Source organism: Oxyura jamaicensis, chromosome 11 (assembly GCF_011077185.1).
Source record: "Oxyura jamaicensis isolate SHBP4307 breed ruddy duck chromosome 11, BPBGC_Ojam_1.0, whole genome shotgun sequence".
Taxonomy (NCBI): domain Eukaryota; kingdom Metazoa; phylum Chordata; class Aves; order Anseriformes; family Anatidae; genus Oxyura; species Oxyura jamaicensis.
The window spans coordinates 2,786,435-2,805,024 of NC_048903.1; the positions used below are offsets into that span (position 1 = coordinate 2,786,435).

Below are 18,590 nucleotides of genomic sequence, written 5' to 3' on the forward strand. Positions count from 1 at the left end.
GGAGGAGGTGTTGCAATCCTTTTCCCATTCTGGAAGATACTTCTTAATGTTATGCACTACATTTGCCATGTTTGTAAAAATCTACCTCAACATGAAATATGAATAATCCTCAAATGAAATAATCTGTATCACAATTTAAAATGAAATAGATTGTGCTATGCATAATTCATTTTTTCTGTGCTTATTTTACATAAAATACCCCTCTAGTTTCACTTCTGTGACTCTTGCCCATTTTTGTTGGTGCTGCTGTTTTGGTTCCTCCTTTAGTTATTTGGAACCAGACTTAAAAATAAGATGTTCTGACACCAGAGTAAGACAGTACTTCCATAATCTTTGGCCAGACAAAGATTATTTATTTATTGATTTTAAGAACTTTTGATTCACACAGGATTTGAATACTGCACTAACTACCAGGTTTCCTAGGAGATAAAGTCATAGCCCATAGCACAGTAGGACAACCTAATCATGTATTTTCTGAGACACAGACCATTTCCTCCTAACATTACACTGGGTGTAATTGGGTGACATTGGTAGTAGGGTGATGGTTGAACCAGATTATCATGAAGGTCTTTTCCAGCCTTAATGATTCCGCACCTCGAGTACTGCGTTCAGTTTTGGGCCCCTCGCTACAAGAAGGACATGGAGGACATTGAGTGAGTCCAGAGAAGGGCCACGAAGCTGGTGAGGGGTCTGGAGAACAAGTCTTACGAGGAGCGGCTGAGGGAGCTGGGACTGTTTAGCCTGGAGAAGAGGAGGCTGAGGGGCGACCTTATTGCACTCTACAGGTACCTGAAAGGAGGCTGTAGCGAGGTGGGGGTTGGTCTATTCTCCCACGTGCCTGGTGACAGGACGAGGGGGAATGGGCTAAAGTTGCGCCAGGGGAGGTTTAGGTTGGATATTAGGAAGAACTTCTTTACTGAACAGGTTGTTAGTCACTGGAATAGGCTGCCCAGGGAAGTGGTTGAGTCACCATCCCTGGAGGTCTTTAAAAGACGTTTAGATGTAGAGCTTAGGGATATGGTTTAGTGGAAGATTTGTTAGTGTTAGGTCAGAGGTTGGACTCGGTGATCTTGGAGGTCTCTTCCAACCTAGACTATTCTGTGATTCTGTGATTCTATGATTAGAATTACAACTCCATCCCACTTCATTGTACTGGTACAATCTCACTACAAAAGCTGATTTCCTCTATGCCAGCATATTTCTAAAGCATAATCAAGATCAACTGTTTTCTGCTGAATTAAAAAAAAAAAATTTACATGAAGGTAGAGAGTATAATAATGTTTCATGCTCTAGAATGCAATTTCAGTGCAAACATTTAATGCGCATTTTTGGTTTATCTGTCACCCTTCTTTTTGTCTTAAAATACTTAAAATAGAATGTTGACATTCACACAAACAAAAGTAAAGTAGCAAAAGGACAATCTTTTTTCCTCCTCATAGCTGTTGGTTATACCAGTAGCTTTAACCAAGTAGCAGGCTTCTTAAAATAGGGAGACTTTTGAAAGACCACCTCCATGCTTTAAAATCTGCTGTGATGCATATATAATTAAGAGCAAAGTCAGGGACAACACTATTTTTATTTGTGCTCTGCATGCAAAAAGACACACTGTTTTCCTAAACAACATGAGGAACACGTGGTCAGACGTTTGTGAGCATTAGGATGTGAGATCACATGCCATATAAGTCTACAGAATATCAGTTAGGGAAGTTTCTCTCAAGTTGTTTGCTGACAGCTTCAGAATCAGAACTTTCAGAGTACAAAGCGCCAAGGATTTGAACCTGAAAAGAACCTGAATTAGCACCTGAAAAGAACTGAAAAAATTTCTGGAATGAGTGAAACTGAGGAAGTCAGCACCGGCTTGACATGGAATGCTGTGAAGCTGGTAGTCTGCATGATACTGAGCTTGTCATTTATTATTGGGACCCCTGGAAATTGCATTGTCATCTGGACTGTTTGTACAAAAATGAAGCAAGTATCTCCTTCAGTCTTGCTGATCTTGAACTTGGCCATTGCAGATATCCTCATACTGATCACTTTGCCAATCTGGATTTACTCCTTTGCTGACTCGTGGGTTTTTGGAATCGTGTTCTGCAAAATACTGGTCTTCATGATTTACTGCAGCATGTATGCTAGTATATTTCTAATTACAGCACTGAGCTTGGAGAGACTAATGGCTGTGTTTTACCCTTTCACTATGCAAAGGTACAAAACAAAAGAAAATATTTTTGTAATCATGTTCCTCATTTGGTTCCTGTCCATTGCTTTTGGTGTTACTATTATTCCATTCCAAGAGACAGATGAAATCAATGGTGGACTACAGTGCACATGTCGCAACTACTCTTCTACTGGACAGAAAGTGTCATATCTTTTGCTGGAGACTCTTGCAGGTTTTGTAATTCCTTTTTTAATTATATGCACTTGTTATGTGTGTGTTGCAAAAAGAATAAGACAAATGACTTACCAATCAAAGCAGCGATCAGAACGGCTCATTACCAGCATCGTGGTGGCATTCATTTTATGCTGGTTCCCACATCATCTCTTTAACATCCTAGATATTATTACAGTTCAGATAGAAGACTCTAATGAAATATATTTGGCACTGGAAAAAATTATAGACAAAGGAGAGTACGTCTCTGGAGCACTTGTATTTATCAGTAGCTGTATTAACCCTCTACTTTACGCTTTTGCTGCCCGAAAATTCCAGAATCACCTGAGATTTGCCAAGGTATCAAAGCTGTTTGAACAGTTGAGTCAGACTGTAACAGAGGAAGACAAGAAAAAGATTTCTTCTGTAACCAAGCAAGAAACTATTATAGCAGGCACAGAGAATCTCTAACAAAGAGCATAGACTTAGTGAGCAATGGGTTTCTGGGGCATTCAGTCAGTAGTCCTTTCACCTAGTAGTCAGTTTTGTTTTCCAAGTAGTCCAGGGGATGTTAGAGACAACTTAATTCAGGTTGTGTGTGTTACAAAAGAATTAGCAGTGACAACCCTGTTTTGGTTCCTAACCTGGTAACCACATCACAAAATCAGTTTCACCAGTGCTGAGAAGCAAGATGGCTAGAAGCTTAAAGCATAAGGAATACAACATTTTTATTTTCCATTACAATTATTTGTGATTTCTAGAAAATGCATTTATGTGGAAAACAAGGTTTCAAAGTTTAAAACTTAAAAAGTTTGTCTGGAAGAAGACTTCAAATGCTCAAAAAATCCATAAATATAATCCAAAGTTCTAAATGAGCATGCTTAGATTCTTGATATGAATAATAATGGATTTTAAGAATATTTACAGCACATAAAAACTAGTTTGGTGGAAAACAAAACTATTTTTATTCAGGACTTTATTTAGATCTGCGAATAACAAGGGTTGTTTACACAACCTCATTTACTGAAGTATCTTATGCTAATGGATCCTAAGGAAAATATGAAGTGTGACATGCCCTTTCAGAAAAAGGTACAAGAATTCTGTGGTTTATGACAAATAGTTAGAGACCTCATGCTATATCTGATTTCAAGTTTATTGCATATGTTATTGGCAACTACTGATATATCAAATATACATACCGTGAATATCCTCAAAAAGTCTGATTTAGTTAAGCTCTCAGGATGTCTATTAAATTACGGATGAATTGGATCAGACCCCAGGGGAAGGGAAGTAGAGATCCTTGATATTTTTGTAACCTGTAAGAAAGTTATGGGAGCAATACAAAATGCCTAATATCGTAAGAATTTCATCTTGCACGTAAAAGCATTATTTTGTCTTCTCTTCTAGAATAGTGTATTTTGTTTTTAAGAAACAACAAAAAAATAGGGCTTGCAAGAAACTTGTTTTAGTTTTTTGAATGCATGTAAACTCACTGTGAAAAAACTTCATGGCACCAAGTATTTGCTTTCTAAGTTTTCTTGTTTGTTTGTTTAATTTCAGTCATGCTTGACATTTTTTATACTTACTTTTGCTTATTTTTAAATCAATGATTTGTAATAAGAGTTATATAACTACTGATTACCAAGACTTACTATATTACTATTGTAATATCCTGTACAATGTGTTTTGGACAGTTGCTAATAGCTATTGTAACTCATTTACAATGAAAATACAAGAGACTAACTAGAACTTCATTTTCAAGAACTGATTACATATCAACCAAGAATATTTGAGTTGTATTACTTCCGTTTGTAAACTGTTATAAAGACAGGGAAGTAAAAATATTAGAGTATTTCTTGAAATTTTGCATGTATTTGTTATTACTACTTGTTATGAAAAAGTATTTTCTTTTTCTCAGTAGAAGGAAAGTCCACACCACAGAGGACTTCTCATTAATAGGACTCTTTCACTGAAGTAAAAAGAAATAAAACTTTAGCAAGACCTTGTTTACAGCAGAGTAAGAAGATTAAATCCCTTAGAACTATACACCACCCCCCCACCACCACTTTTTCACCCTAATAATGACTCCTTAATTGCTGTTAGCATATTAAATGTACCAAAGTAACAGTATCTCACAGTAAAAATAATAACTTTAGTTAACTAATGTATAAAAAAGCAAAGCTGTATTTCCCAGTATGTTATTGAACAGTCACTCACTATTCCATAATAGCACCGAACAGATAAACAGGTAATAAGCACACAAATAACATAACTGAGCTAGAGTCCTAGGCCACAAGAAATGAAGCACTTCGCAACTTAGAGATGGGAAAGCTTCAGTACAAGCTACTTGACTGGAATTTTCTCTCAGTCTGTCCTACATCTAGATTATCATTAATCTTAGGAAATGAGCTAAAACCTTTAGTCATCTGTGTGTGTGCATCATCTATCTCATGAATGAAGTCATTTCTTTTGGTGCCATTTCCTCTTAAATAAGCCTTCCAGGAGCATTCACTGCATATTAAGTGCCTTATGCCAACTATGCCTTAACCAGGACTAACTATAAGGAGATGAAACAATCTGTGCAACACTACCTACTGCACTGGGCTAATTTTTTAATCAACGGGTATGGGTTAGGGTGTTTTTTGTTTGGTTGTTTGATTGATTGTTTTTTTTTACTTGTCACTCACACAAGTGAACTTTATTGCTCAAGCTGCATCCTCGACAGCATCTGTAAATCTTAAAAAGGGAATAAATAACCCCAAATCAGTAAATGCATGCTAGGGAGATGATTAGGTAAGACAGTTCTAAATAGAATGCTGAAACTAAATCCATGAGTCGATGTAGATATATAAGGTGATGACCTGGCTGACTGCTTCTTTCTTTAACAGATACACAACAGACCTGTCAATGCAGCAACATTTACCACTCCATCTATGCTAACATGTGCTATCACAGAACTACGGGGATTCATACAGGCCCATTCAGCCAGCAGACATTGGATATTCTTGTCTCCTAAAACACTGAATCCTAGCCAAACCCTAAGACCTGGCATAGATTTGGTCTGAAACACTGCCTCTTATGATAGTGATACCTCATGACTCCTGTCAACTACATTAAATATCCATGCTGGAAATTGTATTGGAAGGTTGATAGAAAATGTTTTCCTTGATTGCTTAATATAGTTCAAAGCAGTGACTTGAAGCAGTCTCCAAGTATAGCTGGAGTACTGGTAAAATCTTGCAATACTCAGTTCTGGTTCCATCCGCGAAAAACGAGGTTTCATCTCACTTGAGTTCCTCATCATTTTGTTACTTCCCAATTCTGTGTTTATGAAGTCTGTCTCTGTGGTTTCAGTGTCTAGCTATTTCTCATGACACAGCAAGGGGGAAGGCTGGGCTAAGAGAGGGCCACTTCAGTCACCTGAGTCAAATCACCTCAAATTACCCTGAGGTACAGGGAACATTATGTGGAATCAATGCAACACTGCTCAGAACATTGTGTGCTGGGAGGCACAAAAAGATTCCAGATGCTTTGAGTTTCTCATTTGTTTGTCAAAATTAATAATCTTTTAACATTAATCTCTAACTTGAAAGTCTTACCCAGCCTGAAACGTGGTGTAAACATTCCATGAGTATACAGCAGGAATTTATTACTTATACTGCAGTAGGATTGTGCTGCATAAAGGGAATTCATTATGTGTTAGCAGAATTGAAGGAGACAGTGAAGCATTTTTAATTCATGCATAGCTAATATACAATAAGGATAAAAAAATAACAAAGGAAAATATCAGTCTGACAGGTCTTACTTTTATTGCTTGCTGACATCAAAAGTTTTTTTTCTAAGCATTATGGTAAAATAGTTATAGAGGCCTGCATTAAAACAGTGGAGCTTTGTGGATTTTCAGAGGCAACTCAATTTAAGAGGTGACACAAGAAATCAAAGATCCTTGTATTCAGGTAGAAATCAGGTAACTGCATTGTACTAAAGAAACAAAATTGTTTCTTTAATGAAATCGGCAGAACACTGACTGGGAAGAAAGTAGAGAAAAAGTTAAGAGACATCTGAAAGACAGTTGAGAGTGCAGTTATGGATCTCTATTAGGATTACTATTAACAGGACTAAAAGAGAAGGAATTGTATGCAGGTCTGGAGTGAAAGGAATTAAGGAACCTGGAAGCTAACAGATGACATGGAGACTACATAGGCGTGCAAATGTTCTCACATTCAAGAAACTGTCTGATCAATAATAATAAATACTTTAGAAGATACAAAATTAGAGAATGTTAATAGTGGTGAAGTTTTTCTCTGGCTTATGTCCTACAACTCTTGTAGAACTCCTTTTCCTGCATGTATGAGGAAGGGGGGAAGAATAAGTGAAGGTTTATAATTGACTGGAGTGGGAGAACAAGAGAAATAAGTCAGTTTGGATTATACAGAAGCATAAGGTCTTAGAATGAAATTGAGAAGTTCAAGAGTGCACAGCAAGAATAGAGAAGGAATTGAAATAAGCATTGTAAGGCAGTTTCAGGTTTTTGTAAATGTTTGTCAGTTCAATTGATCACTAAAATTGTGCATTATCAGAAAATTCCTGTTTGAGCTCCACTGTTTATTAATAGGTTAAAGAAAATTATCCCAATAAAATATAGTTTGAAGTCATAACCCTGTCTTCTGAGAGGATGAGTAGCTTATGCTGCTCCTGTTAGCATGAAGATTTGGGTGTGACCAGGGCTGCAATGATGGCCTCTAAGATTTCAGAAACTTTACAACACTATTGTTAAGAAAAGTACTAAGAATTCTTGTACTGACAGGTTTAGAGATAATATACTCCATATCCTGTTTAATTACTTCATGTCTTCTTTTGCCTTAAATCAGTTATTTTAAAAGTCATGCTGGTGGTTCTTAGTAAGAATTCAATATTTTTAACTCTATTCATTTAGGTTAAAATAAATTAAAGATTCAGATTCAAAGAAAGTTATTTTTATGGAATATGCAAAGTTTAAGTGATTTAAGTGATAGAATTAATGGAAAGGATACTATAAGGTCTTCCAGTATAGATTAAACAGTCACAGCTCTGTAAGAGTTAGTAAGATTATACTCTTCCAGAACTGCAAAATTTACAATATTCTTAATTTAATAGAAGTCAGCTGCCTGAACTGCATCTGGATTGGAAAAGTGACTGGTCACACCCCAGTTTGGGCTGCAGTTATGGAAGTACTAACAAAGCTTACAACTAAATACATCACTGTTACCATTGGCAATTAACTAGATAATTGTGTTAACTTCATTGAGATATCTAAAAATGTTAATGTATTGTAATTATGGATGTCCATGAAGTAACATGCCTAGATGGTCTTAAACCAGAGGATTAGTAGTTTGGACTGTTCTTAGTAGAACTTAAAGTGAAAGTTCTATATTTTTATTTATTTGAATAGCAGACACGTTCACAATGTAACACATTACATTAAAAACTGAAGGGCTAAATATTTCTTTCAGAGAATTATGAATTTGAACTACCATTTCTGGCCAGTCATATCACTCAGTAGCATGCTAGGTATGCCACCAGAAGAGTAGCAATAGGAAAAGAGCTATCAGAAAATCACTTCTGGTCATAGACATGTGATATTATGATAAGGGGTTGCAATACAGACAATCTACAAACATCTTGCAGGTTTCATATCCTAACTATACTACATAACTTAAGCTGTTATTGCAATATTAACCTTCACTATAGAATTCCCTATTGAGTTCAGTGAGTAATATTGGAAACTTTAAAGCTGAGGCCATTTTTAAAACATTGTAACTAATGAATTATGTTTATGCCCATTTGATTCTAAAATATAGCCATGAACCTTCAGCAGTGCTGTAGAACTGAGAAGTATTACATAGCTAAAACTGAAGGAAGCATTTGCCACAGTAATCTTCTTACATCCCTTGTTCTCTCCTGCCACCATGTGGCTCTTGTTTTAAAAATTAGGCCTAATTTCAATACTCATAAAGTCACTGAAAGAACTAGTTAGGTACATTGTTTCAGTTATGAACCATATTTTACAACTCAAGTCTTTGAGGCAGAAAGGCTCACAGAAAGCACAACAGTATATTAAGCATCCAAGTCCCATTCATTTCTGAGTGATCCAGTTGTTTCTTCTCTTACTCTTTCAGGAAGCCACGCCCACATTTATTTATTTTAAGCATGGAACAAGTTGCCTGAGAATTTTTGACAGAACACAATTTCCTCAAAAAAATGCTATTTTGAAAAAACAATGTTGAAAACAACTTATTTTCAACAAAACCATTACTAAGCACATTGAGCTAGATGCTGACACTTGAACTTGAGTAGCTCACATTTCATCCCAAGTGTATTGACTTCTGGTGTTTTTTATAATTTTGAGATGCTCCCAAGAAGTTTCAGAAGGTCTTGAGTTCATTGTGATAAATGTAGGAATAGCTTTTGCAATCTTGAATATACCCACAATAAGAAAACCACAAAAAAATCACCTTTAAGAAGAAAGAAGAAGCACTAAGAATGAAGTGGAAAACAAAGATCCATCTCCAAATTCCTTTTTTCTTTGTTGCAATGTTTAGTTTCCGTATGTAATGCTTTTAGAGTCTCTATGAACAAGGCTCAGCTTAATCCTCTTACATCTGTCACATTGAATAGCATTGTACTAATTGACTAATCCTTCTCTTAAAAGGATCAGAATCAGAAGAAACAGGTTTTGCTAAAGAACTTCTAAGCACTTTGAGGAAGAAGAAATCATAAATTGAAGGGTTCTACCCATATCTTTCCTTAAATATTTAGATCACCCCAAGACTTGCATTGCATATTACACTAAAGTAGCATTGCTACCATTTTGTATTAGGCAACTTAGGTCACCTGTGCTGTGAAAGCCAAAGTAAGATATAAAATTGAGATTTTTGTCTCTGTAAATTCACTGAATGCTCCTGTAGTTCACTTTTACGTAAACAGGGTCAGTCCGAGGACCAAGCTGAAAAGTCAGCTTGCACATAAGGTTCAGGGTGGGGTCTACCAAGAGTAACCAGGGTCAAATACAGCCCAACAATCACGCAGCAGGATTGTAGTGATTAGTCAGGGCCAAGGTACAACCAGGTAGTCAGGCCCCAGGTCAGAACCCAGATCAACAACTTACATGGCCAAGCACAAGCCTGGAAACAAGCAACCCAACAACAGAGCTCAAGCTCTAGGAATTAATGCTGAAGCCTGAGTTTATATGGACTCCTGGGCCTGTGGGCTTGAGCTCTCAGGTTGGGCTAATTAAGGTCATTAAGGGCTGTAAGTGCACTCCTGACTGATTTTCAGCAAAAGTTAAAACACCAAAGAACAAACACAGAATAATTCAAATTATTCATTGATTAATACTTCTTTATCCTCAATTGCTATTTTATGCAGTGCTTTAAGTTGGGTAAGTGAATTTCCGTACTTGTAGGCTAAGTGTAAAAGCAGGCTTACTTTTCACCTTTGCTGCTTTAGCCCAAACCACTAATTTTTATTTTAACTTCTCCCCTTTTCCACATGCAAAATAGCTGACCATCATTCTTGGTTGAGGATAAGTACAATGGTGTCTCTGATCCCTGGCTATAGGCTCCAACTGTGGTGTAGAAACATGCCCGAGATCATCATTTTCTTGTAAAGTGGGCCACAAAAAAAATAAAAAGGGGGGTGGGGGGAACCAATTTGATTTGTCTGAATCAGAAGATAAAAGATTAGCCTCTTAAGTAGCAACTTCCCATATTTTGATTAACATTATAGTTTACTCAGTTCTTCAAAGAGGTCTGTTAAAGGAATAGTAATTATTAAAGAATTCAATGACAGGAAAACCTAAAGATTTATCTCTTTTCCATAATACTGTAACTGCTTCAGACAGTTAATTATCTCTCTCCAAAATATGTGGTTTAAACACTAACCCAGGATGTGTAATTAATGCTTACATGATACCAAATAATCCATCACAACCATAATATTTTTTCCTATAAGGAAGAAGGATTTTAACCTGTAAAAAAGAAGCTCGGGAAATGGAAAATTTCCATCTTTACAGCTGTAAAAATTAGAACTCAGGACGATTCATTCTATCAAAAAGAAAACGGGGATAGCATACTAAAAAAGGCAGTGAAAGTAAAGGAATACCTCTCTACTCAATTTATAACTGGCATTTGGAAACCAGGGCTTCAGGTGGTCATAGAAACAACTGGTGTGGCAGGAGTTTAATATGCTATAATTTTATGACTAGTTTTCAAAGATGATTTCCTGATTATTCTGGACAAAGAGTTCTGTTTTGTATTTAATGTAGGATGTTTCTGCAGAAATTTCATCATGCCTCAAAATGCAAGCCAAAAGTAAGAAGAGGTGCTGCCTTGCTGACCTGAATGCAGGCAAAAATCGTTCATGCAACTGACAGAAGCTGTGCTATTTGTGATACTAGTCTGTGCTATTATTACTCCCAGTTTACAGATAAGAAAATGGAAGGTAAGTGGAGGCACCTAAGGCTACAGAAGTAGCAGGGTAAGAGTTAGAAAAGTGTAATATTACCATGTGTTAAGTATAGGTCAAGCAAAAGTATCAACAGCACAGGTAGGCAAAATATTTCAGAACTTTACTGTTAATAGACTGCTGGCTTTTTATGGAGTTGGTATGTCAAGAAGGTAGACTGCTTAAGCTAACATGAAATTAAACTTAATAAGGTTCTGCATGCAGCTTCCTGGATCAAGAATAAGGGAAAAATAATAATGGTGAGAGTTACATTAAAGTGATACATTAAAAATTGAAAATTAAAATTTTCTCAGGGTATAGTTAAGATGAACAAAGAGTTAAGTATATAAAGTATATATTAAGTCTATAAAAAATTGCCCTTACAGACAAAGTTTCCCACATCTAAAACTACGATTCTTAATTAATGCAAAAAAATTAACTTTTTAACTCTAATGAAGTTTTAACAATAGCAAGGAATACATAGTCACAAAGCAATCTCAAACAGCGACTAAAAAGAACTTTTCAGAGTGAACGGCTACTCTTTAGACATTTGATTTCATTATGTCTCAGAGCATAGGGTGGAATCTTAGGTTACTTCTTGCATTTACAGAGAAGATTATACATAAATAGATGTTTATGTCCATCATGTATACTCCCTCCTTTTAGAAATGAACCCAGAGGCTAAATGAAGATGTCTTAAAAGCCTGTAGAACAAAAGGGATGGTTTTTGTTATTTTCTCCAGTACTGTAGACTCAGACATGTAACAAATTAGAAAAGCACTTTAAAGCCTAATGATTTTCAGTAATAATACAAGCTTTGTTTTTTAAAATTAAGAATATATCAATGACCTTTTTTGTATCATCCCTGACTGTTACGTTCTGAAATCGTCTTTTCTGGTATGCTGTAAGGTGATGTGTTGTTTTAGTATCAAACCTCTGAAATTCTATTTCAAGTTAGGTAGGTATTTTCTGTTTAGAGCTAATAATCTCTGTAGTACAGGTCAGATTTTTTTTTGTAATTAGTTTAATTTGGGGCAATTTACACTTCAGAAAAGCCAGAGATCACAAAGGCTGCATCTCTTTATACATCTGTCTATAATGGATTTCCTTCTCAGCTTAGATTACAAGGCTTTAGGTATTACCTTAGTCTCAGGTATTTATCACAGACAGCTTTCTTTAGGATTGTAAGCATTGTCTCCAAGTTCAATTTCCTAGTATGAATCATTACATTTAGAAAAAAAAAAAATGGTGGGAAGCTAATTTAGCTGATTTACTATTCATGCCTACACAGCTCTCCATTTTTCACCTTGTAGTTCAGTATGTTGAACTGGGTGGATACTGCAGATGACACTCAGCTTTGAGTTTTATGTAACACACTATCTCATTGCCTCTGGTTCTTATTTCTTTTATAACCTGCATTATTCACATATACGCTAGAATACAGGGAAGATGATAAATATTTAGCAAAGATTTAATGAGTTAATGAATTGTCATTTTACCCTTTGCTCATAAGGAACACAATAAGTAAGTAGCACAAAGAACCAGTAAGTAACAATCAATAACAGTAACAATCAATAAGTTCTTGTTTGTAAGACACATCTGTATGTGTACACATATACTGCTCTGTATCCAGAGGGTGCATATGAAGAGCCATGTTTTTTCACTGGATAAATAAATTCTTCTTAGCAAAGTTGTAAGTCTATAAAATACATATGTAGCCTACCAACTATATATATGTTAAAAAAGCAAGGAAAATCCCTAATTGTGCAATGAGTTTGTTCCTGCATAACTGTTGCATGCACTGTTTACTCGTACTGGCTTTCATATGACCACTCTAAAGCTTAAAACTAAGTATGTGCTAAACATTTAGGTTTTCAGACGAACCAGAGCATAAAAATGTTTTTAATCAGAAAACTAGTTCCAAGTTTTGTTTTCTTTTGTTTTTGTTGTTTTGGAAGAATATTCCTAGGATGTATTTACTTTGCCTGATGTTTTTTCTGATATCTACTACAGTTCCATCACCTGTAGTCTATTGCCATGTGCATGTGTGTTTGAAATGAGATCCTTTGTCAAGGACCAGTTTTGACTACCATACCAGTAGGAATATGTTGATAGTCAAAAGCAATGTAGAAGATAACTTATTTTCCTAGAAAAGATTCAATTTTTGAGATGAGGATGTGGCAATTTTAACAAAAGATTAAAATAAATGAAATATTCATATATTTACAAAGTGAAGTTTAAAAAAATCTATTTATTATCTAAAGATACTTAAAAGTTGTAAAGTGTGTATTGGCTAACAAACTATGATAAAGTCAGCTTTTGTGTAGTAATAGCACATAAACTAGCAAAAAAAAAAAAAAAAAGTAATAGCAAATAAACTAAAGAAAGAACAGGTTGCAGACAGTTTCTGTAGAACATGTGATGTGCTGTGTGTTCACACCCTAGCTCACCCTGTAGTGGCTTGTTTGTACATCTACCTACAGGCAGTAGAAGCCTTGTTTTACCTTTTGCTCAAACTTAATTTAGTAGGTGCAAGCAGCCAGGATAGTAGAAAGAGAAATAATTAAGAATGAAATTAGGCTAAATTTAGTCTGAATACTATACAAAGCCTTACTGACTTACATATACCAAGTATATAGAGAGTATATGGTGAACATCAGTGAGAAATAAAAATTTGTAAACTGAGATTCTGACTGATTTGCATAATGTAAGTCTTTAAGGGTAAAAATGAAACCCAACAGGCATAATGAGATTTGCGATAAAAACCACAGGTACGCAAATCTAATGCTGCCTTCTTCTTCAAAGCATATAGTACTTTGGGTACTATCATAAAACAGCAGTGCTGTGGAGCAAAATAGGAAAGGAGAGGTTGGAAATTGAAGACATTACAAATGTTACTTTCCTCAAATGTTTGGGGGATGAATTGGTTAACATTGGTACAAAAGACATGAGAATCTGAAGCTACCTGTTTGAAAAGTGTGCAAGACTCCTCATAGTCCCTCTTCTCTGTACATAAGTGCTGGCAGTGGCACCGTTCTCATCACCTAACTTAGGGTATTTAACTGAGGTGGTTATGTCATGAAACTGTGGCTTCAGGAGATGCTTTGGGTTAAATTAAAAGTTTAATACTGACAAAAAGGCCTTCTCTGTTCCCTCCCTGTCCTTCAATAACTCTGTCTGCTCCTGTGTGTGATCTCACTACTTACCCTGTGCCACCCCTGGAACTCATTTGACTGCAGAAGAGCAGAATAAAACAGCAGAATCTGTTTTACCCAAAAGTGTATGTTTTTGCAATGTTACTGAGTTGAGTTGCCTGACCTTGAGAACAATCAGATAAGCTCCAGATGCAATACAGAAAAATGTGGGAGAAAAGTAAAAGAAGCTGGAAAGAGGGAAGGAACTGGATGCCCTCCCTCCAAGAGCTGTCAGTGTGGCTCAGCCACTTGTCAACCTCTGGACTCCCTGTTTACTTTGTAGAAAGAAGTAAGTTCCTCCTGAAGCAGCTTAGACAAAGAAAGTATTCTACTATCAACTATTTATTAAAAAAAAAAAAGGGGGGGGGGGGGGGGATAAGCATTCCAAATTATCTTCTTAAATGAGAGGTTCAACTTTATGTGGTATAAATAACCCACCTTCATCTTTCCCATTCCAAATTTAACCTCCAGAGCAAGCTGGAAAATACTTTCTGGACCCCAATGATTTTTTTTTCTATTGTTAATCTTTCTTACTTGACATCTCTCTCATCTTTCTGGTGATACTTTCTCCTCTCAATACTCCTTGTCTATGTTTCCAGATTTGGGGCTTTTCTTTTTTGTTTTGTTTTCTTTTATTTTTTCATATTGAACTCATTCACTGTGTACTCATATTAATGTTTTCTTTCATTATGTGACTTTGTTTATAGTTCTTCCTACTCCATCATTTGTATCTTTTGTTCTCATTATTACTCCACTTCTGGCTATGTAATTGCTCAGTGTTTGCGTTCTTCTGCAGTTGCTCTGGCTACATCTATTTGAATTTTCTGCTGTGAATACTGTTTACTATTTGATAACATAGTTGTCTCTACATTTGCTTATGTTCTGTATAATGCTTAATTTGTATTTTCCTTCAACTGTTTTTTTTTTCCTCCTTCAGTCTTATTTTTCCATAAAAATGCAGAGCAAGACATCAATAGCAAATAGGAAAAAAGCCTAAGGAAAAGTAAGAGATAACACTTCCTAATATGCCAAACTTGTTCTCTCATTTGTTTAACCTCTGTCAAAAAGGATGAGTCAGAGATTTTACTTTTTCCTGATGTTACTAGTCTAGTCAAATATCTGATTCAAAAGCTACTTCCATCAACCTAAGGATTTTAATTTCTCCAGCTCTGTAGCATCTTACAGATCAGACTTCTCAGCTCTTTCCCATAAACAGGAGACCCCTTCCAACAAACAGCGGCATGTCCTGAAGCCATAGATCAGGTAGCACAGGTGTTCCAGCTCAGATGTTGTGGGAAAGTGATGGAAGTGTAGGCTGGAGGGTTTCAGGGTAGGACTGTGACTGAGAAGCATCTCTCTTCCAGTGCTAGAAGGGAAGAGAAGTAGGAGCAGGGCACAGCAAATACATGTTGGCCTGGCTTTATGAGAAAATGCATTTGGTAGCAATTGTGTAAGTTTCATTTTCATTGCATGAAACTTAATAGGTCTGAAAGTTACTTATAGATTTTTGTATTCCTATGTTTCCTATCAGATATGTACTCTTTCTGATTTTACTTGCAGAGAACCTAGTGGATCACATACCCTCTTTAGGATTTCTTAGAACCATAATAGGAACTTAGAAATAGAGTCAAGACTTTCTGAATCTATAACAGCTGCTTTTCCTTTTAGATTATCTTTCTTACATACATCATGCTACTCTCATTATACGTCATGCTGATACTCTCATTATACTTGTTCTTTGTATTCACATGTTCTTTTTATATCTCTCTCCTGTCAGTTATAACATAACTTTTTACCTTGACTCTCCTTCATCCATTCTCATTTCCTCTCTCCTTTGTTTCTTTAGCTGCATCTTTCAGTCATTCAAGTCCATTCTACCAACTGTTTTACACTACCTTCGTCATGTTGGTGCTAAAAGAAGGATGCTCACAAAATAAAATATTGGAAGAGGGATAAAAAGGATCAGTTTGAACTGTTGAGTCAGTGGCGCAATAATGTAAGTACTGTTAAGCCTGTGTCTTGTAAAGCTATACCATAAGTTTTCCTTCTGTCAGAACTTGAACTTGTAAATAAAAGCAGATTCACACGGTATTTGAAAACAGAGGCTACACTATGACACAGGGCTGATTAATTCTGCTCAGTATTTTGTATGTCTATTTTCTTGCCACTTGTCCTCATAAATGCATGACATCATGCACAGTTGTTAAAGACTTTCTAACTACAAAATGAATCGGCTTTGTAACTGACTGTGAATCACCCTTTAACACTGTGTGAGCTACTGCTGTAATAATGAAGTTTTTAGTCTCTGTCCCTATTGCTGAGTAGACCCTAACAAAACTGCTTTTGGAAAAGTTCTTTTGTTGTTGTTGTTTTATGGAAGCTTTCATATCTATTGACTTTTTAAATGCATACCCTTTATATCCCTGACATAGCAAGACCGGAATTCCAGAGAATCTCATAATGAGCTGTGTATTCACATAACAAAGCATAAAGAGTTAGCTTTTTTGGGGGGACAGTGTTTTCTAAGCCAGTGTACATAGGTAATGCTTCCATTGTTAATCATTGCCAAGATAGTACTAAATAAATTGTTTTGATCTGTTGACATTTAGAAGAGTTTTAATGCATTAACATGCTACACTCTGCAGATCTACAGATTCCCCTGAAAATAGTAAAAATGGCATGCGTTCACAAGATAAGGAGGAGCCCTTTTCCAGTGCATGTGTGTATGTGTACACACACAAAATATATCAGAAGTTAGGAATAAACTGAATTTCTGCTTTCAGGGATTCAGGGATTGGTAATTGCTTTATCTATTTTTTTCATTCTTGAACAGTGTAATAGAGAATTAGATTAGTTTATTGTGGTGAAGCTTAGTTGATCTGATCCAGTTTAGTCTATTACATTCCTTTCCCTGTTTTACAGATGACTGAATTTTTCCCTTGGGATATGGGGCAAGTATTGAAGTAAGAGAGCTGGCTTTGGTCCCTCAACTCCTTCTCCAAAGTAAGGCAGATAAAAGTAAAATTTATTATATCTCAGTAACAGCTCTAAAGAAAGAAACATTTTGCTTCTAAATTTAATTAAATTTAATTAAAAATCAGTATGGATCTTGAAAAAAAAAATAGGGAGTTACTAGCGCAGAGTGCTACCATGCATATAAATGTAAATTAAGCAACTTTGCTCTTGACCCACTGATATTACTTAATACAACCACAGTATCAAACAGAAGACATATAGCAATAGTCAGCTTTCTGTTGCTACTAGTACAGCACACAGAGGTTTCATTTAGTATATTTTAATAGCTGTAGCAAAGCAATGTAGTAGAAAAAAATAGGAAAGAAGACAGAACAACAAGACTAGTTATTTGCGTATCTAGTAGACTTCCCGAAGCTGGAAGTAAACAGTGTTTACAGTATCAAAATTCCCTGTCTGCAATCTTCCTATCCGCTGTTAATTGGCAGTTTACTGTAAACATCAAAGTAAAAACATGTCTTGAAGGTGAGTTTTAAGTTAAATGCTAATTAATTTGGGCAGGGTTTTCTACGTTTAAGGGATAATGTCAAAGACAGTTTTGATGTAAATAAACAAGGAACAAAAAGTGGCATCTGGCTGGAAATATTGGGATAACAGGTGAAAACCACTGTGAAAGACCAGCCTGACTGAGGCCTGAAAATACAAGGATGAGTGAGGCCTGAAAATACAAGGATGAGTTGGGGACAAAAAAAAAAAAAAAAAAAAAAAAAACACTGGCTGATTTTTTTTGGTAAGACGCAATGTAACACATAACCTGTGTGACTAATGTATATACTATTTTGCACAAGTTCTAATTAGTTTTAGTAGCAATCTGTTTATTTCCAAAGCAAGAGCTGATTGTGCACTGTCAGTCCACAGAAATGTTTTGGAAATCAGGAATTTGGAGCACGGAGGCATTTTTTTTCTGTCAGCAGCAAAGGCAGTTTTACAGCACTTGCTCACTTTATACCTCTATCCTCATGAATGCTCCTTGGTCTTGAGAGTAATACTGTCTGTGGGACTATGAGGAAAGGATCGGTGTTAGAAATAACCCTTTCTCTCAGGCTTATTTATTTTCTCTCAGATTAGTTCCTTGATTCATTTCATCATGCAGCCCCATAGGTGTATAAACCATTGTACAAAACCCCAGAAGAGGGGCAGGGAACTCTTTAAACACAGTTAGCTACAGAAAATACAGAATGTCAAGACAGTCCCTTCCTTCAAGCACTTGAAAAGTAAGTTTTCATTTTCACTTCTTTTTTTTTTCAGAATACAGACGTGCCTTATTGTTTCTATGGAAGCCACTAGAGAACCTCTAGAGTGGCCAGTCATAAACATAACTGGAGAACTGACATCAAGATAATCAGTCAGGTAATTATACTAAAACAAGCAGAATGGGACACTACTTGCCTGATTTTCCGACAGATACGTGCTGTTTGTATTCTTGGTGTAATTGCAAATAGACAGTACACAAATTTCAGGTATAGCTCTTTAGGTTATTTCTTTTCTGTGACCACCAGAACTATAGCTAGCTC

At 35.9% G+C, this 18,590-nt stretch overlaps 1 long non-coding RNA gene across 1 annotated transcript in view; it reads left to right on the plus strand.

The window, feature by feature from the left end:
- Positions 1 to 18,590, plus strand: part of LOC118172565 — a 136,951-nt gene that overhangs the window by 105,900 nt on the left and 12,461 nt on the right. The window contains exons 7-9 of the long non-coding RNA XR_004753755.1: positions 10,684 to 10,846; positions 16,966 to 17,046; positions 18,325 to 18,426. This is a non-coding gene — a long non-coding RNA (uncharacterized LOC118172565). The remainder of the gene's footprint in view (positions 1 to 10,683; positions 10,847 to 16,965; positions 17,047 to 18,324; positions 18,427 to 18,590) is intronic.